This window comes from Schistocerca americana, chromosome 6, assembly GCF_021461395.2.
Source record: "Schistocerca americana isolate TAMUIC-IGC-003095 chromosome 6, iqSchAmer2.1, whole genome shotgun sequence".
Lineage (NCBI taxonomy): Eukaryota > Metazoa > Arthropoda > Insecta > Orthoptera > Acrididae > Schistocerca > Schistocerca americana.
Window position 1 is genome coordinate 508963819 of NC_060124.1, and position 19049 is coordinate 508982867.

Consider the following 19049-nt stretch of genomic DNA (forward strand, 5'->3'; position numbering starts at 1 on the left):
ATAATAACGTCTTCATCGCTCACGGTGGTAGACAGCATGTCGTGTCAACACCACGCTCTTACAAGGCACACCAACGTAGAATTAGTGCAAAAACCAAATATAGTGCTCCATGATCATGAGGATGGATAGGACAAATGGATATTGCAGTAATTCAGGGTAGTTAGCTCAGAAGGTGAAGGACATTAAGTCACATAGTAGTCTTCATTGAGAATTACATTAGTAGTTTGCGGCATTCATAGCCCAGTTATTGAACATTTCTGTACCATGTATTTAGTATTACAGAATAATGTTCATAAAATTAACTGAATATAGCAATTATTGGCATCATGGGTAATCGTATTACTATAAACAGTGACAATCCTTGGCCACTTACAAAGCATATTTAGTATTACAGAATAATGTTCATAAAATTAACTGATTATCAGAAGTCATCATTGAAAAGGAGAGTCAATTATTGGCATAGCATTAACATAATTCATTGAGTTATACTAATTATTGGCACTCATTGGCCAGCAAGTATTGAATAGTACAACATTTTTAATTACTGGCAGTCATTGGCCTATTACAAAGCATCAAAAGTCATAATTGAAAACAGGAGCTAATGAATGGCATAGTGTTAACATAATTCATTTAGTTACACTAATTATTGGCACTCATTGGCCAGCAAGTATTGAATAGTACAAAACATTGTTCATCATTCAGTATTATTCAGAACTCTCTTAAATGGGTAGCATTATTTGGAACTGGTGATACTTTTTTTTTGTTAGCAATGCATTGCTTTGGGTAATTATAAGGGAAAGCAAGAAGAGAAAAAGAAAAAAAAATTGCTTCTGGGTTGTTCCTGTAAATGAAAAATGTGTAACGTCATTCGTCATGAGTCAGCTGTAGCAAGGTTATGAAACAAGGAAGTATATGTGATCACATTTATAAATGATAGACACAACTGGGTAAAAAAATGCAAGTACTAGTACAGGTTTAATAAGTAACAGGTTTACTAAGTATCATGAAAAGCTTCTCCTGAAAAAAAAAAATACAAAATGGATTATTGAGCTGAAAGAAGAAACGCATACTATTCTGAAAAGTAGTGAACTTCGAATTAACAGGTAGTGAAATGTTTATAAAAATGTGTTCCATAGCTGTTCTTTCCAAAACTTTCAGTCATCATACCATACGATATAAAACATACTGTCAAAACAAACTGCAACAAATACTTAAATAATTACATAGCATAAATACATAACTTCAACATCATTCTCATCTGCAAAGAAAAAACTTCATTATCCATCACTTCATTATCCATATTATCATAACTTCATTATTATCATCACCTGTAAAGAAAAACTTCATTATTCATAGTAGCATATTCTTCATCATTACTCTTCATCAGCGTTCATTATCATCTGCAAAAAAATCACTTCATTATTCATTATACAACTATTCCTTATTTCTATCATATTTCATCACTAAAACTAAGATGTGTAGTTCTGTCTGACAGCCTGCATCAATCGCCTTGTATTCTGAAAGAAAAAATTAGTTAAGACTGCTATTCTACGATGTATAGTATATTCTTGTTAATGCTTGTTAATTCTGATCCATTTACTCTTCCTCACGAGGTTTGCATCTTCTTTCGATCATTCCGCAGTTGAAATTCCCATTTCTGTTTAATTTATTTCCTTTACACGTTATTTCTTTCTGAAAATGATGAACAAAGATTAATGTCTTGCATTTACATCATATACTCACTAAATAATGACTGGTTTATGGTGACATAAATAAGCATACAGCATAACATGACAGAAAACGTAATATGTCAAATGCATAGACAGTGTTCAAAGGCAAAAATGTACAGAGAATATCACAATGCAGCAGCAAAAAAAAAAAAAAAAAAAAAAAAAAATGTAAAACAGTCACGATGTTGAGATATGATAGGGCAAAAAATGCCAAAGTCAACTGGTGTGCGTTATACCTTAACTATTTCACAGTGCATACAAACAAAACATGAAAACAATCGTACATACATAAGAAAGACAAAATGTGACGTTCGTAGTGTTCAGCTTGTATGTAGTGTAGTTAATAGAGGCGAGAATTAAAGACTTTAATGGAGAGAGAATTTGATAAAATTAATACGTCACTACATAGAATTGCATAATTATTCATAAAATGTGTAAGTTCATCTGAAAAAATATGCACGGTCTGATGTGTAACGAGAAGAAGAGCGACCTGCTAACCTTACCTTGCTGGGCACTTGCCAAGAAAAAATACGATAGTCATCAATAATTAGTCACATAAATATAATTGCATAAGTGGTCATAAAATGTGTAAGTTCATCTGGAAAATATGCACGGTCTGATGTGTAACGACAAGAAGAGCGACCTGCTAACCTTACCTTGCCAGGCACTTGCCAAAAAAAAAAAAAAATATGATAATCATCAGTAATTAGTCATGTGAATATAATTGCATAAGTGGTCATAAAAATTAGTAAATGGCATCATAGCATGTTAAAACATAAAGTGGTTTCATTCAATAAAGGGTTTGATGTTTGACCAATGGTGGTTGCCTTTGGATTTTCTGGTTCTCAAAGTTTCGACGTGTACCACATTGGGGTGAGGAATGCTGCGAATCCGATATGGACCTGCGTATAGAAGTTCAAATTTACTGCACCTACCTTTTATTTTGCTGGATAAATAGTGTGTACGTACTAATATCTTCTGTCCAATGTGAAAGTCTCGGCGTGTACAAACCTGTTTTTGCTGTCTTCTCCGGCGCTCTGCGGCACGTTTGATGTTGTTCAGCGCAATGTCAATTATTTCACGGTGCCGTAGTCGACGAGATGTAGGAAATGTTACTAATTCTTTAATTTTGTTAGGTGGTTCAACATTTTTCAGTATAACAGACGGAGATAGCATAGTGGATTCATTGGGAATGGAATTAATTACATCTTGGAATGAGAATATGTGTGTATCCCAATCAACATGTCTTTTGTGGCAGTATATTCTACACAGTTTACCAATTTCTTTCATTAATCGTTCACAGGGGTTCGAAGAAGCATGGTACTTGGATATATAGATCGGAGAAATGTTTCTAGCTCGTAACATGCGTGTCCATATAGCAGATCGAAATTGTGATCCATTGCCAGAAATTACTTTCATCACATGCCCTACATGAAATAGAAAATGTTTTACAAATGCTTTCGAAACAGTTTTAGCAGTAGCTTTGCGTAACGGAGTGAAAGTAACAAATTTTGAAGTGAGTTCAACAGCGACAAAGATGTAGCAGAAACCTCTATTAGTTCTCGGAATTGGACCAAAAATGTCTACTGCGGCCATATGTCTCAATTTAATAGGTACAATTGGATGTAATGGAGGAATATGTGAAGTTGTGTCTGACTTAGCTTTCTGGCAAATTTTACATGACGCTAAAACTCGTCGTTTACGTTTCTCCATGTTGGTAAAATAACAGTTCTGTCTCAGTATAAGAGAACATTTTCTGGCTCCGTAATGTGCATAACTTAAATGAGTATACCATATTAATTTGTTAACCAGTTCGTCAGGAATGCATAACAACCAATTGTTGCTGTCAGGATGAGAGCTGCGAAATAGAATGTCATTGCGTACAGTGTAGTGGTTTCTAATCGTAACATTATTCCTATCTTTCCAGAGGTGTTTAATTTCTTTCCATATATTGTCTTTACTTTGCTCTTGTGCTATGTCCTGTAATGACGATGAAATAAAATTTTCAAATGCAACTTGCTGAATGTACATGACACTGAAATTTCTTTGCAGAAGTTGGTTGCTACGTCTTGATGATTGTTGCTGATAGAACGCGATAGTGCATCTGCTATAACATTTTGTGTGCCGGGAATGTGAACAATCGTAAAATTAAATTCCTGTAAATAAAGTTTCCATCTGCTTAATCTGTCATGAGTGAATTTAGCCGAAAGTAAGAATTGTATCGCTCTGTGATCTGCGTAAACGGTGGTATGTCTGCCATAAAGAAAGTGCCGAAATCTCGTAAAAGCCCATACAACACATAATGTTTCCAGTTCTGTAACAGAATAATTTCGTTCAGCAGGTGACAGAATGCGACTTGCAAATGCGATGTTTTTAATTACTGTACAACCATCTTCTTCAATTTCCTGAAAAATATGTACGCCTAAAGCTGTGTTGGAACTGTCGGTGGCAATGGAAAAATTTCTGGTAAGATCTGGGTGCGATAAAAGTGGAGCATTCAACAAAGCATGTTTCAGGTTCATGAATTCAGAATGTGCTTGCTTATCCCAAGACCAAATAGTGTTTTTACCTGTTAATTGGCATAATCTAGGTGTGTCTAAAGCAGAGTGATGAATAAATTTGCGAAAAAAGTTAATTAAGCCCAAAAAACTACGTAGTTGCTTCTTCGATGTTGGAACAGTAATGTCACGTAAAGCTTGAAGTTTTTCCGGATCAGGCGCAATGCCTTCTCCTGAAATTACGTGTCCAAGAAATTTTATAGAAGTTTTTCCAAAGTAAGATTAACTGTAAGTCCTTGTGCATGAAAAGTTTGTAACAGTCGTTCAAGTATCATATTATGTTCAGACCAGTTAGCTTCTGCGATAAGAATGTCGTCTACGCACGTCGTAATTCTGTCCTTAAGTTCTGTCGGAAGTATTGTGTTCAAACCGCGAATAAAAGCTGCAGAGGAAATAGTTAATCCGAATGGTAATTTACAAAATTGATAACAGTCACCAAAACAGAGAAAAGCTGTGTACTTTCTGCAATTCGGATGAAGTTGAATTTGCCAAAATCCCGATTTCAAATCTAGTGTGGAATAAATAGCAGTACCGTGAAATTTCTGTAGCAGTTCCTCTAATGTCCGTGGTAGATCTGTTTCATTAATAATTATGTCATTGATGTGACGTGAATCAAGTACGAGGCGAAGTGAGCCATCTTTTTTCTCAACAATATGTAGCGGGTTTATGTACGGACTAACTGCTGGTTCAATAATTCCTTGGTCGAGCATATCTTGCAATTCTTTTTTAGCTTGTTCTCTATGAATATACGGAATAGGATAATGCTTAGCTTTAAATGTGTCGTGCTGTTTGACTTGAAATTCATACATAAATCCGGACATAGTACCAGGAATGTTGTCGAAAACTGGAGCTTGCTGTAAAAGAATTTTGCGTAGTTGCGTGCGTTCGTCGTCTGTATTTGCACTGCTTTGTTTAACTTTATCAGAAATCATCTGTATTACGTCGTAGTCAGCTTCGTCTGGAGTGTTATAGTTACGTACGTACGTATCAGTGAACCATGTGGAATTACAGTCTATGTTACGTGATATGGAAATGACCTCTGTACGATTAATTGTTTGTTCTTCCGCAGATAGTGAGTGCTGAAATTCTAAAGCCAGTTGTAAATTTTCATCCTTCAACATTAAATAGGAATTCTGAAAATCAACCACTGCGTCGTGTTGTACGAGAAAATTAGTACCTAATATAACGTCTGTTGTCAATAAAGGAACAATCCAAAAATTTGAGTGAAATGTGTGACCTGCAATACAAAATGATAAATGCACCTGTAATTTAACGTCTACTCCTTTACTCGATACTGCTCCTTTCACTTTCGTTTTGCCTAATGGTAATGTAGGATACGTATTCTCTTTGTTACATTCGTTGAAAGTTTCTTCATTTATTACTGACATAGGTGATCCGGAATCGATTACTGCTGAAAGTTTCGATGAGCCAATTTTAATTTCGATGACAGGATGTGAAATAGTTTTCTGAACAACTGGTCTTTCCTGCAAAAGAGTGTCTCGTATGTCGTCGAAAGTAATAACATTTTCGTGAATAACATTCTGTGTATCTGAAGTATTGCTTAAGTTGCTGGAAGATGCAACCTGTATAGTATCTAGTCAGATTCTATCTGACGTGTTATTATTATCTGGAGGATGTTGTGGCATTTCTACTATTTGAACTGTTCTATTACTTCTTCCAGACGTATTACGCTCTGGATGATACCTGCTGTCGGGTTCATTCACAAGAATATGTTGTTGTTGATCATTTTGCTGCTGGTAGGACCGACTGTTATTATACGTACGCTGATAATTGTGCTCATGTTTTTACGTCTGTCGTGATAGTCGTTCCTATACGGTGCATTGCGATAGGAATTAAAATACTGTGTTTTCTCTACGTAGTTGCTTCTTTGCTGCCGTGCGTTACTATTTGTTGTATCAGGGATTATACATGCACGCGACGAAACATTAAAGCTTGGCTGACCTTGTGCATAACATTGTTGGTTAGGTATGCTAACCGGCTGACTTTCATGCCGTTGTGGTGGAAAACGTCTATTGTTACAAAAATGTGGTTCCTGTTGCTGACAATTTTGACGATATTGATAATTGGAATTTTGTCTGTTATTGAAGTTTTGGTGGTTGTCATTCCTAAAGCGTCTGTTACTTTTACTATTGAAATTACGTGACTGATCGTAATTACTGTATGTTTGTTGACCTTGGTTATTATATGAAAAATTTTTGTTTACGAAAGAATAGTCTGATTGCTGCACTTCTAAAAGCTGCAGCAGATCCCTGAATGCCGAAATATTTTCTTTTTGCTGACCTGTTAAAAGTGACACTCTTAATGATCGAGGTAATTTAGAGATACATAATTGAATGAGTGCAGATTCACTATAGGGTTCACTTAGATACTGGTTTTGTTGCACCATGTGCTCAAAAAATTGCGTCACACTGGGAAAATTTGAGTTCTCATAATTTGGTAAGCTAATTAACTGATCTTTAATTCTGCGCTGTGTCGTCTTCGACCAATACGCTGACAGAAAAGCATTCTGAAATTCTTCTACTGAATAACATTGTCTCGCGATCGGTCTCATACGAGTTGCCGGTTCGCCTTCCAAAAAACTGCAAATAAATTCAAGTTTGTGCGTTACGGGCCAAGTCGGTGGAAAGGCGAAGCTAAATTGTTGTATCCAATCCAGCGGATGAATCTGTGTTCTGTCATTTTCAAACACTTTAAATTTTCTCACTGACAGAAAATGTTTGTAATCAAAATTATCGTTTCTGTGTGATGGAACAGGTTCATGATTGTAAGAGAATCTATTTGTCTGTGTCTGTTCGGAATCTAAGTCGTATACTCTCTGTTGATTACCTAAATTATACGCACTGCATGAGTCTGACAAATGTTTGCAAAGTGGCGTCTGCTGTGATGTGTTATTAACTGAAATATTTGTCATCTCTGTTACTTCTTGCTGTAAACTTGACAATTTTCTACGCAACGTGTTATTAGACGAATCGATCTCATTAATTGTCTGCTGTAGATTTTGAAATTCAGGTGTTTGATTAAATGAAATCGGTGAAGTATCGTCTGATTTGCTGTCATTATTACTTTCAATAGCGTCAATACGACTGGCCAATTCATCACATTTTTCAGTCAGTATTTTTACCTGATCATCGCTTTTAGTGTCAGAAGAATTAATCTGTTTTTGTAATTTACGTGTGGTTTCGTTCAATTTTTTAACGTCAGCTTTGATGACATCCCAATCCTGTGTTATTTCTAATTGTTCAAATCTGTCTGTCACTGTCTGAGTATCTGCTGTGTGTGTATCTGTTTTTGATTTAAGATCAGAAATTTCGTCACGTAATTCCGCGTTCAACTGATCGATGGTATTAATTTTGTCGCACACTGTAGCAATATTGTTGTCTACGTATGTTTTTGCTTTCGCAAACATTTTACGTTTGTCTTCTTGTCTCTGTGCAGTGATTGTTTCCATTACTTGACGTTTTACTTTATTTTGATCCTGAATAAATTTGCGGAAACGCGTATCACTGTTTTGTATGTGGAGATTAAAACGTTCGTCAATCTGTGTGTTCTGTTGCTCGAATTTCGCGTCTATCTTTGCATCCATTGTCCGCGAAAGTTCTGCTGTCATTGCTTTAAACTCGTCGCATAATTGTGTAGCTTTTTCAGAGCATTGTTTAGCGACTGCGCTAATTTCCTCTTTAAGTGTTTCTGTTGTAACTGTTTGCATATCCCTTAATTCTTGAGCAACAGATCTAATTTCTTCGCTACTTTTCTTTGAACAAGCCTCAATTTCCTCGCGTAACTGTTCCTTAGTGTCATGACACTGCGCGGCAACGGCTCTAATTTGTTCACTAAGCTGTCTGGAATTATTGTCTAATTTTTCATTTAACTGTCTGGAATTGTTATCTAATTTTTCATTTAACTGCCTGGAATTGTCTAATTTTTCATTAAGCTTGTCTTGTTTTTCGTTCTGTTGTTTGACCTGTTCACTAAGTTGTTTGAGATTTTCATCATTGTTGTCTAGTTTTTTATTAACTTCGTCTTGTTTTTCACTCTGTTTTTCATCCATTTGTCGTAAAAATGCCATAACTTGATCCAAGCCAAAATTACCGGCTCTATTCTCCGTGCTGTTTAATGGTGGATCTGGAATTGTCTCGCTTTCTGTAACCATTTGGTTATTCTGAGATTTACAAAAAGGTTTGCCAGTCGAATGTACACTGTCGGTCACTATTTCGGAATTAAATGGATCCGTCGTACTTTCAGTACCCTGTCCATTTTCATTAGAAAAATTTGTCTGTACGTTACTTGAATTTTCCATACCGGGTGTGTTAAGCTGGGCAGCGCTCATTACAATAGAGCGCCCCGCGTCATCGATTGTCGTCAAATTAACAGAGGAGGCAATTAAGTTCGCTTGTTCATCATTAAGATCTACATCATTATTGGTGGTTGGAACGCACTGATTGTCAGTGAACGCAGGATTGTCATCATTACACTGCGTGTCACAAGTACTATCGGTGAAGTTGTTTAAGTCGGTTATTTCGTTCATAATACCTCGCGATACACCATTCACAGTCTTTCGCGGCATTTTTACAATAGTCAAAATTATTCACAAAACAAATAAGCACAATGCAAAAGCAACACACAAATACAACAGAGCAACGAATTGCCGATGATCTGAGGAAAGAAAGTCATAAAATTAATAAAAGCGTTGCGCCAAATGCTAATTATATTTAAGCAAATAAGAGCAGATATCTGACTGTTTCTTAGAAGATTCCCAAAGAAATACGATCCTGGCCGGATGTCGCCAAGTGTAACCTCCCACAAAATTTGTATAAAAGCATTCTTATTCAAATGCTAATGGACATAGAGCTAAGTGTAACCTCCCAGCAATGGAATTTAATGACAATGACAATAAATGAAAAAATAGCAATCTGAGCCATGTGTAAGCTCCCCACAAAAATGAAAGTCAATTCAATAAAAATGAAATCTCAGTGACAATGAAAACGTAAATAGACCGAAATGTCGATCTTAGGCCCTGTTCACTAATTAAACTCAAATTCTTACCTCAGTTAAACTGCATCTGCTCTTATTTTTCGCCATAGCTTGGAGGGAATGCATCGCAAAAATTCTTTGAACTTAAGTAAATTTTTTCTTTAAGGAAATGCATGGGAAATTTTCTTTCAATAAAATGTTTGTTTTGTTAAAATGCTCGGTTTGAAAACAAAATTATTATTGGGGCGATTTTTGAACAAATTATTTACAGATAATATACATTACATTATCAGATTAGCGTAATGCTGCTTCATTACCTTATTTAAAAAATACACCTCGTCCTGAATCTTGACCAGAGGCCCATGTCGACGCCCGCCGACTCCTCACACACAACTCCGACTGTCTCTCGCGCGCTACTACATGCTCTCGCAACTCGCTACGTACAACAGAACTCTCTCGCAACTCGACCGCAACTGCACCTGCCGACTCCCTACATGCAACTGAACTCTCGCGCGGTCAAGCGCAGACTAGCAACGATAAATAACTCTCTGGTCAGAGATTCTGTCATGCCTCGCCATCGCTGTACTAAATACATACGCGTTTCAACGTGATCGAACAGCGGTATTGACTGTTTAGGCAAGGTTGAACTACAGACAACACGAGCCGTGTACCTCTTTCCTAGTGGAATGACTGGAACTGATCGGCTGTCGGACGCCCTCCGTCTAATAGGCGCTGCTCATGCATGATGGTTTACACATTTGGGCGTGTTTAGTGACATCTCTGAACAGGCAAAGGGACTATGTCTGTGCTACAATATCCACAGTCAACGTGTATGTTCAGGAGTTCCGGGAACCGAGATGATGCAAAACTTTTTTGATCTAAGTACATTGTACATTGAAAACAGAATGAAACGTTCCAATTTCTGTTTTTTAGTTCAGTGGAGAAGCGGGCGGAGAAGGGGACGTATGAAGATCAAGGGAAACAAAATATTACTCTCGTGGACTCAGTTTCCTCGTCACAAATATCAGTCACAGTAATAAGTGAAAAACACGTACTTTCTTATTAAACATCTATTAGCTTAGTACACTTAATCTTACACAGAAACGGTGAGTTCAGCGCTGATTATGAAAGAGAAAGAAACATCTGTATTCATCACTCTAGAATCGTGTTTAAATGTGGTTTTATTCGATGTTTTGAGTGAGATTACTGATCATCATACGCAATGCTACTGTCACTTGAATGTCAGCAATACTACTCCAAGCTTTGAGTTTAGCAATTTCATCGTTGAAAAAATGCTTTTCATAAATCTGGAGTCTCGAGCATACTGCACACTCGAGCAGATGCTGGAAACAACTACGGTAACTGCTCTCGAGGGAAGTCCTTGTAAAGCATTTCATTGTTTTCTGCAGTGCAAAACTTCTCCCTTGGTACACGACAACAACTAAGCTCCAACTGACTTTCAGGAGGTGCACTTCTAACGCCCACTGCAAAAGGAGTTGCAAAATCCTAAAATAAATTTCGAATCGATATAGATGAACAAGTCTGCTATCAAAGTTTTCGAACAAAACTTGTAATTCCGTAACAAATTCGTCAAACTTCCGCTCAATGTCTCATTTTCAAGATTTATGTAAGTTATAACCACTGAAACATTCGAAAAGTGCACAAATGACCATTGTAATAGTTTCTGTATCCACAACAGCAGTTTTCTTCGAAAACCAAAAACGGTTTCAAAAACATCGGTAGTGAATACCCTGCAAAGCTGTACTCACGACATTCAGGTGCTTTCAAAAGTCAGTTAGAAACGCACGATCTAATATCCGTTGAGGATCATCACTTTCGTTTTGATATACTAAACTCCTCATCAGGCATTTTCTTTTCACTACTTCTGATCCACCAAGAACGTCAATAGCACTTCGATATCGGCAACATTTACCGACACGAAGAGCAGTGAAGCCTATTCAAACACAGAGATATGTAAACAGGCACTATACGGCGCTGCGGTCGGCAAGATAACTAGTGTGTGGCGCAGTTGTTAGATCGCTTACTGCTGCTACAACGGCAGGTTATCAGGATTTAAGGGAGTTCCAACGTGGTGTTATAGTCGGCGCACGAGCGATGGGTCACAGCATCCTTCGAGGTAGCGATGAAGTGGAGATTTACCCGCACTACCATTTCACGAATGTATCGTAAATATCAGGAATCTGGTAAAACATCGAATCTCCGACATCGCTGCGGCCGAAAAAAAATCCTTCAAGAACTGGACCAACGACGATTGAAGAGAATCGTTCAGGGTGACAGAAGTGCAACCCTTCAGCAAGTTGCTGCAGATTTCAATGCTGGGCCATCAACAAGTCTCAGCGTGATAACCATATCACCGAAACATCATCGATATGGGCTTTCGGAGGAAGGCCCACCCGTGTACCCTACCCCACCCCAATGTGTTAGAAGTATCCTAAAATGATAGAAGTTTATTAAAAGGGCAAGAGCAAGATAGCAAGACTGTTTTAGTAGCCAGATCACACCAACGGTGAGAGTCACTAATTATGAAGAAGGAAATTACCCAGAGTGAAATCATTCCAAAACGGCGAGCCTTTATGCTAAGGTTGGGGAAACCTACACGCTAAAATAAATAGTATATTTAATTTAGCCCCTGTAATCTACACTGAAACACAAAAGAAACTGGTGTAGGCACGCGTATTCAAATACAGAGATATGTAAACAGGCAGAATACGGCGCTGAGGTCGGCAACGCCTATACAAGACAAAAAGTTTCTGTCGCAGTTGTTAGATCGGTTACTGTTGCTACAATGGCAGTTTATCAAGATTTAAGTGAGCTTCAACGTGGCGTTATAGTCGGCGCTCGAACGATGGGACAAAGCATCTCCGAGGTAGCGATGAAGTGGGAATTTGCCGCACGATCATTTCACGAGTGTACCATGATTATAGGAATCCACTGAAACATCAGATCTCCAACATCGCTGCGGCCATAAAAAGATCATGCAAGGACGAGACCAACGGCGACTGAAGAGAACTGAAGAGAATCGTTCAATGTGACAGAAGTCTAACCCCTCCACAGATTGCTGCAGATTTCAGTGTTGGGCCATCAACAAGTGTCAGCGTGCGAATCATTCAACGAAACATCATTGATATGGGCTTTCGGAGACGAAGGCCCATTCGTGCACCCTTGATGACTACACGACAAAAAGCTTTACGCCTCGCCTCGTCAACACCGACATGGGACTGTTGATGACTGGAAACATGTTGCGTGGTCGGACGAGTCTCGTTTCAAATTGTATCAAGGGGATGGACGTGTACGAGTATGGAGAGAACCTCATGAATCCATGGACCCTGCATGTCAGCAGGAGACTGTTCGAGATGGTGAGGGCTCTGTAATGGAGTCGGGCGTGTGCAGTTGGAGTGATATGGGACTTCTGATACGTCTAGATACGACGTTGAAATGTGAGAAGTATGTAAGCATCTGTCTGATCATCTACAACCATTCACGTCAGTTGTGTATTCTGACGGACTTGGACAATTCCAGCAGAACAATGCGACTCCCTACATGTCCAGAATTGCTACAGAGTGGCTCCAGGAACACTCTCCTGAGTTTAAACACTTCCGCTGGCCACCAATCTCCCCATACATCAACATTATTGAGCATACCTGGGATGCCTTGCCACGTGCTGTTCAGATCTCTACCCCATAGTACTCTTACGGATTTATGGACAGCCCTGCAGGATTCATGGCGTCAATTCCTTCCAGCACTACTTCAGACATTAGTCTAGTCCATGCCACTCCCTGTTGGTGCACTTCTGCGTCCTCGCGGGGGCGCTACTCGATATTAGACGTATGTATAAGTTTCTTTGGCTCTTCAGTGTATGATGATCTCAAAAATGGGCATCAAATTTTTGATCACACACAGTACTTTGTAACATATTAAACTAAGCCCTCAAACGACTGACTTACGTGACTACAAATTTCCTACGCATATGGTTGTTGTACAACCAGTTTAATGAAATCTTTCTTTCTCTCGCCTTTCTTTCAAAAGGCAACAAATTCCCATTTTATGATTTTGAAAAAGGATTCAGTGATAGGAAACACTACTCCTCCTCGAATAAATTGCTAACTAATATGTGTACTTTTCACTGATGTGGTCTCATGTGTTAGTAAAATTATACAATACTGACAAATTGGTACGAACAAAGATACCGATGTAGCTCCGAGTTTGCTGTCTGTTTTCGCGAAAAATACTAACCAGCTACTTGAACAAGGAGTGCAGAAATATACACGGGCAAAGCCAAAGATGTTTGTTTGTATATATCCGTCCAAAATAGTTTTGAGTGAGGTGAAGACGATGGCTGGAGATATGGCCCAATGTGAAGCACAGTAGAATGTATTGATTGGCGACTCCATGGAGTGTCCTGTGCACCACGACCAGATAATGGATATACTTGGAAGGAGAGACAGCATTTGTCGTATTTTTTGTTTTATTAACCGCAAAATCGATTTTCGGTCCCTAAGTGACCATCCTCAGTGCTGTAATATACAATTTAAATTGGTAGGCACTGGTGTCAACAAGCTTAGAGCGATCACATAAACTGTTTTGCGGTTAATAAAACAAAAAAATACGACCAATGCTGTCTCTCCTTCCAAGTATACAGTAGAATGTGCCGATAAACTCTTTGAGCTAGAGTGCTACTAAATATTTGATACCATAACAACTGAAATGGAAACAGATATCACGTTTATCTACCATTTCATCTGACTTTAATTTCCTGACAGGAAACGCATTAAATGAAAGTTCTGTTATCTTATCTCGAAAAATGTACAGCGGGTTTTGGTGCTAAACGTAGTACGGATATTGATATAGCAGATCTAGTTACCAAAACAGTTGCTTTCGTTCCAGGTCAAAGAGCTGATGAAGAGCTCTAATACAAGTGCCCATTCGGATATTTTTAAGGGTTTTACAAAGTGCAGGAGAAGAGACTTTTATTGAAACATCGAAATAGCTTTGAGGATATTTATGATAATGCTATTATTTTCTGAACGCATTTTCAGCGAATTGGAGATGTAACGAACTACGTAAGTTGGGGCATGGGTGAAAAAGTAAATTTAGCTGTGTTGTCGATAAAATACGACACTGCTGTAAAACTTAAGTGTCATAAACAATGAGTTTTCTCCAGTCAGAGCAATGAAACACAAAATAAAATTATAGTAGGAAAGGGATATTTTCTCAACTCTTAATTATAGTTCTTTCTTTTCTAGTTAACAATTTACCCATTATTAATAATTTATGAGGAATCACTATTTTCTGTTCTTTATTATAATCTCACTTTAACCAATGTACAGTAGCCACCATGAACACAAAGATACAGATTTTACTTCTTTGCACCGTTCACATTTTATTTGCTGCGTGGAATATTCCTCATCAATATAGTACCGTAGAGTAATATTTTTCAACAATGCCTCATTTTTAATAATCTAAAATTTACTTAATCTCCGTACAAAAATTTTACGTGAGGAAAGGCAGCTTTGACGTTTCTACCAGGGGCGCATGATCACCTCAGTTCGGCCTTGGCTGGAAGGAAGCATGCTTCAACAAAAGAACTCTACGGATACTAGTAAGTGACATGAAATTCAATTAAAAATTCCCCTCTGCATATACACAGAATACAACGTATCTTGGAACATGCCACTGTTTAGAAAAGAAGCACGGTATGTGCAATAAACTGAATACTATTAACGCTCCGAAAGGTTGAATTATAGAACAACGTTAATTATTTAGTGACCAACCAGTAATAGAGAGAGCATCAACAATGCTTTAAGGTATCACTTGTGCTTTCTATGTTCACACAAAAGAAATCTTTTTGGAATGTATAAATGAACTATACTATTATTCCTTTAACCAGTCTATACAGAGTGCCGGTAGTGTCAGTTGTTTGTGGAGCCTTAGTTGTGTCGTACGACTGTCGGTGGTAACGTTCAACATTACAGTAATGAGGAGTACGCGAATATGCATTTCATGTACGGTACGTTTGACGGCAGTGCACGGAAGGCTATACAGAGTACACTATGTGATCAAAAGTATCCGGGTACCTGACAGAAAATGACTTACAAGTTCTTGGCGCCCTCCATCAGTAATTCTGGAATTAAATATAGTGTTGGCCCACCATTAACCTTGATTACAGCTTCCACTCTCGCAGGCATACGTCCAATCAGATGCTGGAAGGTTTCCTGGGGAATGGCAATCCATTCTTCACGGAGTGCTGCACTGAGGAGAGGTATCGATGTCCGTCGGTGAGACCTGGCACGAAGTCGGCATTCCAGACATGCCGGAGGTGTTCTATAGGATTCACGTCAGGGCTCTGTATAGGCCAGTCCATTACATTGGTGTTACTGTCGTGTAACTACTCCGCCAAAGGTCGTGCGTTATGAACAGGTGCTCAATTAAATATAGTGTTGGCCCACCATTAACCTTGATTACAGCTTCCACTCTCGCAGGCATACGTCCAATCAGATGCTGGAAGGTTTCCTGGGGAATGGCAATCCATTCTTCACGGAGTGCTGCACTGAGGAGAGGTATCGATGTCTGTCGGTGAGACCTGGCACGAAGTCGGCATTCCAGACATGCCGGAGGTGTTCTATAGGATTCACGTCAGGGCTCTGTATAGGCCAGTCCATTACATTGGTGTTACTGTCGTGTAACTACTCCGCCAAAGGTCGTGCGTTATGAACAGGTGCTCAATCGTGTTGAAAGATGCAATCGCCATCCCCGAATTGCCCTTCAATAGTGGGAAGCAAGAAGGTGCTTAATACATCAATATACGCCTGTGCTGTGATAGGCCGCGCCAAACAACAAGGGGTGCTAGCCCCCTCCATGAAAAACACGACCACACCATAACTCCACTGCCTCCAAATTTTACTGTTGGCAGTACTCACACTGGCAGATGACGTTCACCGGGCATTCGCCATACCCACACCCTGACATCGGATCGTTACATTGTGTACCGTGATTCGTCACTCCAAACAACCTTTTTCCACTGTTCAATCGTCCAATGTTTACGCCCCTTACATCAAGTGAGGTGTTGTTTGGCATTTACCGGCGTGATTTGTGACTTATGAGCAGCCGCTCGACCATGAAATCCATGTTTTCTCACCTCCCGCCTAACTGTCATAGTACTTGCAGTGGATCCTGAAGCAGTTTGAAATTTCTGTGTGATGGTCTGGATAGATGTCTGCCTATTACACATTACGACCCTCTTCAACTGTCGGTGGTCTCTGTCAGTCAACAGACGAGGTCGGCCTGTACACTTTTGTGCTGTACGTGTTCCTTCACGTTTCCACTTACTATCTCATCGGAAACAGTGGACCTAGGGATGTTTAGGAGTGTGGAAATCTCACGTACAGACATATGACACAAGTAACACCTAATCACCTGACCACGTTCGAAGTCCGTGAGTTCCGCGGAGCTCCCTATTCTGCTCTCTCACGATGTCTAATGACTACTGAGGTCGCTGACATGGAGTACGTGCCAACAGGTGCAGCACAATGCAACTAATATGAAAAACGTATGCTTTTGGGGGGTGTTTGGATACTTTTGATCACTTAGTGTATGTTATAATTAATGGCGCAAACGCATACAGTTGAAAGTACACAACAATAGAATAAAAAAAAAAGTCTTATTAAATATAGATCCTCAGATGACCCGTTTGTGACATAATTGCGACTTCCTGGTTATCCCACACCGCTGACTTGATTCTGCGTAAACGTCATCCCACTCTGAAAAAGTTAAAGGTACTCTACAACATTAACAAAACTTATTAGAGGTACTTTGGTAGAAGTGCAGGAGTTTGAATGGCCACGACAACCGTTACATGACTGCACTTGTAGTTAAGGGAGCTGTTCAAAATGTCGTCCTCGTACCCTAATGCAAGCCTGTACCTGTCGGCGCAGTGAGTTTCGAACAGACCAAGAGCATTTCGAAATTCTTGACAAGCACTGACCGGTCTCTGCACCAGTTTTTAACCTTTCTAAAATGGTTCAAATGGCTCTGAGCACTATGGGACTTAACATCTGAGGTCATCAGTCCCCTAGAACTTAGAACTACTTAAACCTAACTAACCTAAGGACATCACACACATCCATGCCCTAGGCAGGATTCGAACCTGCGACCGTAGCAGTCGCGCGGTTCCGGACTGCGTGCCTAGAACCGCTAGACCACCGCGGCCGGCTAACCTTTCTAATCTTGCTAACCAGAGTGGGGCAGACCACACCTTTCAGTTATCCCGAGCACAGAAATGTATGGGATAGTACCCCTAACAACACACTCAGTGAGAAACGTCGCTAATATAGATAATCAGGCGAGCATTTCGGCTGGAGCGCAGACGACTCCAAACCTGAGAACTGTTATAATTAAACACACCACCACGAGTGAACCCTGCTTCATCTATAAATAAAACGGTATTGTCAAACGTTATGTTGTCGCATCGACTCACGGAACACACCACCACGAGTGAACCCTGCTTCATCAATAAATAAAACGGTATTGTCAAACGTTATGTTGTCGCATCGACTCACGGAACGTTAATCTAGGACCAAGACACTGGACTCGTTGGAGGTGGTATTGGTATACCGTACTGCGATGCATTATTCTCCAAGTGCTGCTTTGGTTTTCATTTCAGAATTTGTGTAGCAAGTCTCCTTGTGAGTGTCCTGATATGTGTTCGACTGTTTCCAGCACCACATCCTCAAGCACAGCTGTAATTCATGCAGGCCTACCTGCTTGCAGCATGTGCAAAGCACCCAGTTTCTCAGAGGCGTTTGTGCACCCTTGAAGATACTCGATTCTCGGGGTGCCTTTGGGCAGGGTATACTTCTTGCTACAAGCGGCAGCCTTCCGTGCACTGCCGTCAAACGTACCGCACATGAAGTGCATATTCGCATACTCCTCATTACTGTAATGTTGAATGTTACCGCCAACAGTCGTACGACACAACTAACTCTCCGCAAACAATTAACACGAGCGGCACTCTGTATAGACTGGTTAAAAGAATAAAAGTATAGTTCATTTATACATTCCAAAAAGATGTCTTTTGTGTAAACATAGGAAGCACAAGTGATAAACTGCACCCTCGCCTTAAAACTATGTTGATGCTCTCTCTATTACTGGTTGACCACTTAATAATTAACGTTGTTCTATAATTCGACCCTTCGAAGCGTTAATAGTATTCAGTTTATTCCACATATCATCTTTCTTTTCTAAACAATGCCATGTTCCAAGATACGTCGTTCTGTGCATATGCAGAGGGGAATTTTTGACTGAATTTAATGTCACTGACTAGTATCCATATAGTAGTTTTGTTGACGCATGCTTTCTTCCAGCCAAGGCCGTACCGAGGTGATCATGCACCCCTGGTAGAAACGGCAAAGCTCATCTTTATGTGTGCAACAACACTCTGTGTTCTGTACTGTCGTATCCATACGGTTTGCAGCTCCATCTCTCGAAAACGAAAAAGGGGACAACGATCAGATCGCGGATCGGCACGCGACGCGGTGTTTACACGGAATCAAGCCTGTGGTGGCTGGTAGACACAAGGTCGCAGTTATCTAGCAAACGGTTTCGTTGCGGACCTACGTTTACTTCGACATTTTTGCTTCCAGCATCGTGTACTTTCAACTGTATGCGTTAATGCAATTCACTATGACACACCCTGTATATTGACGAGGCTGTTTGCACGTGACCAGATAATTATTGCCGAAAGTGAGAATAA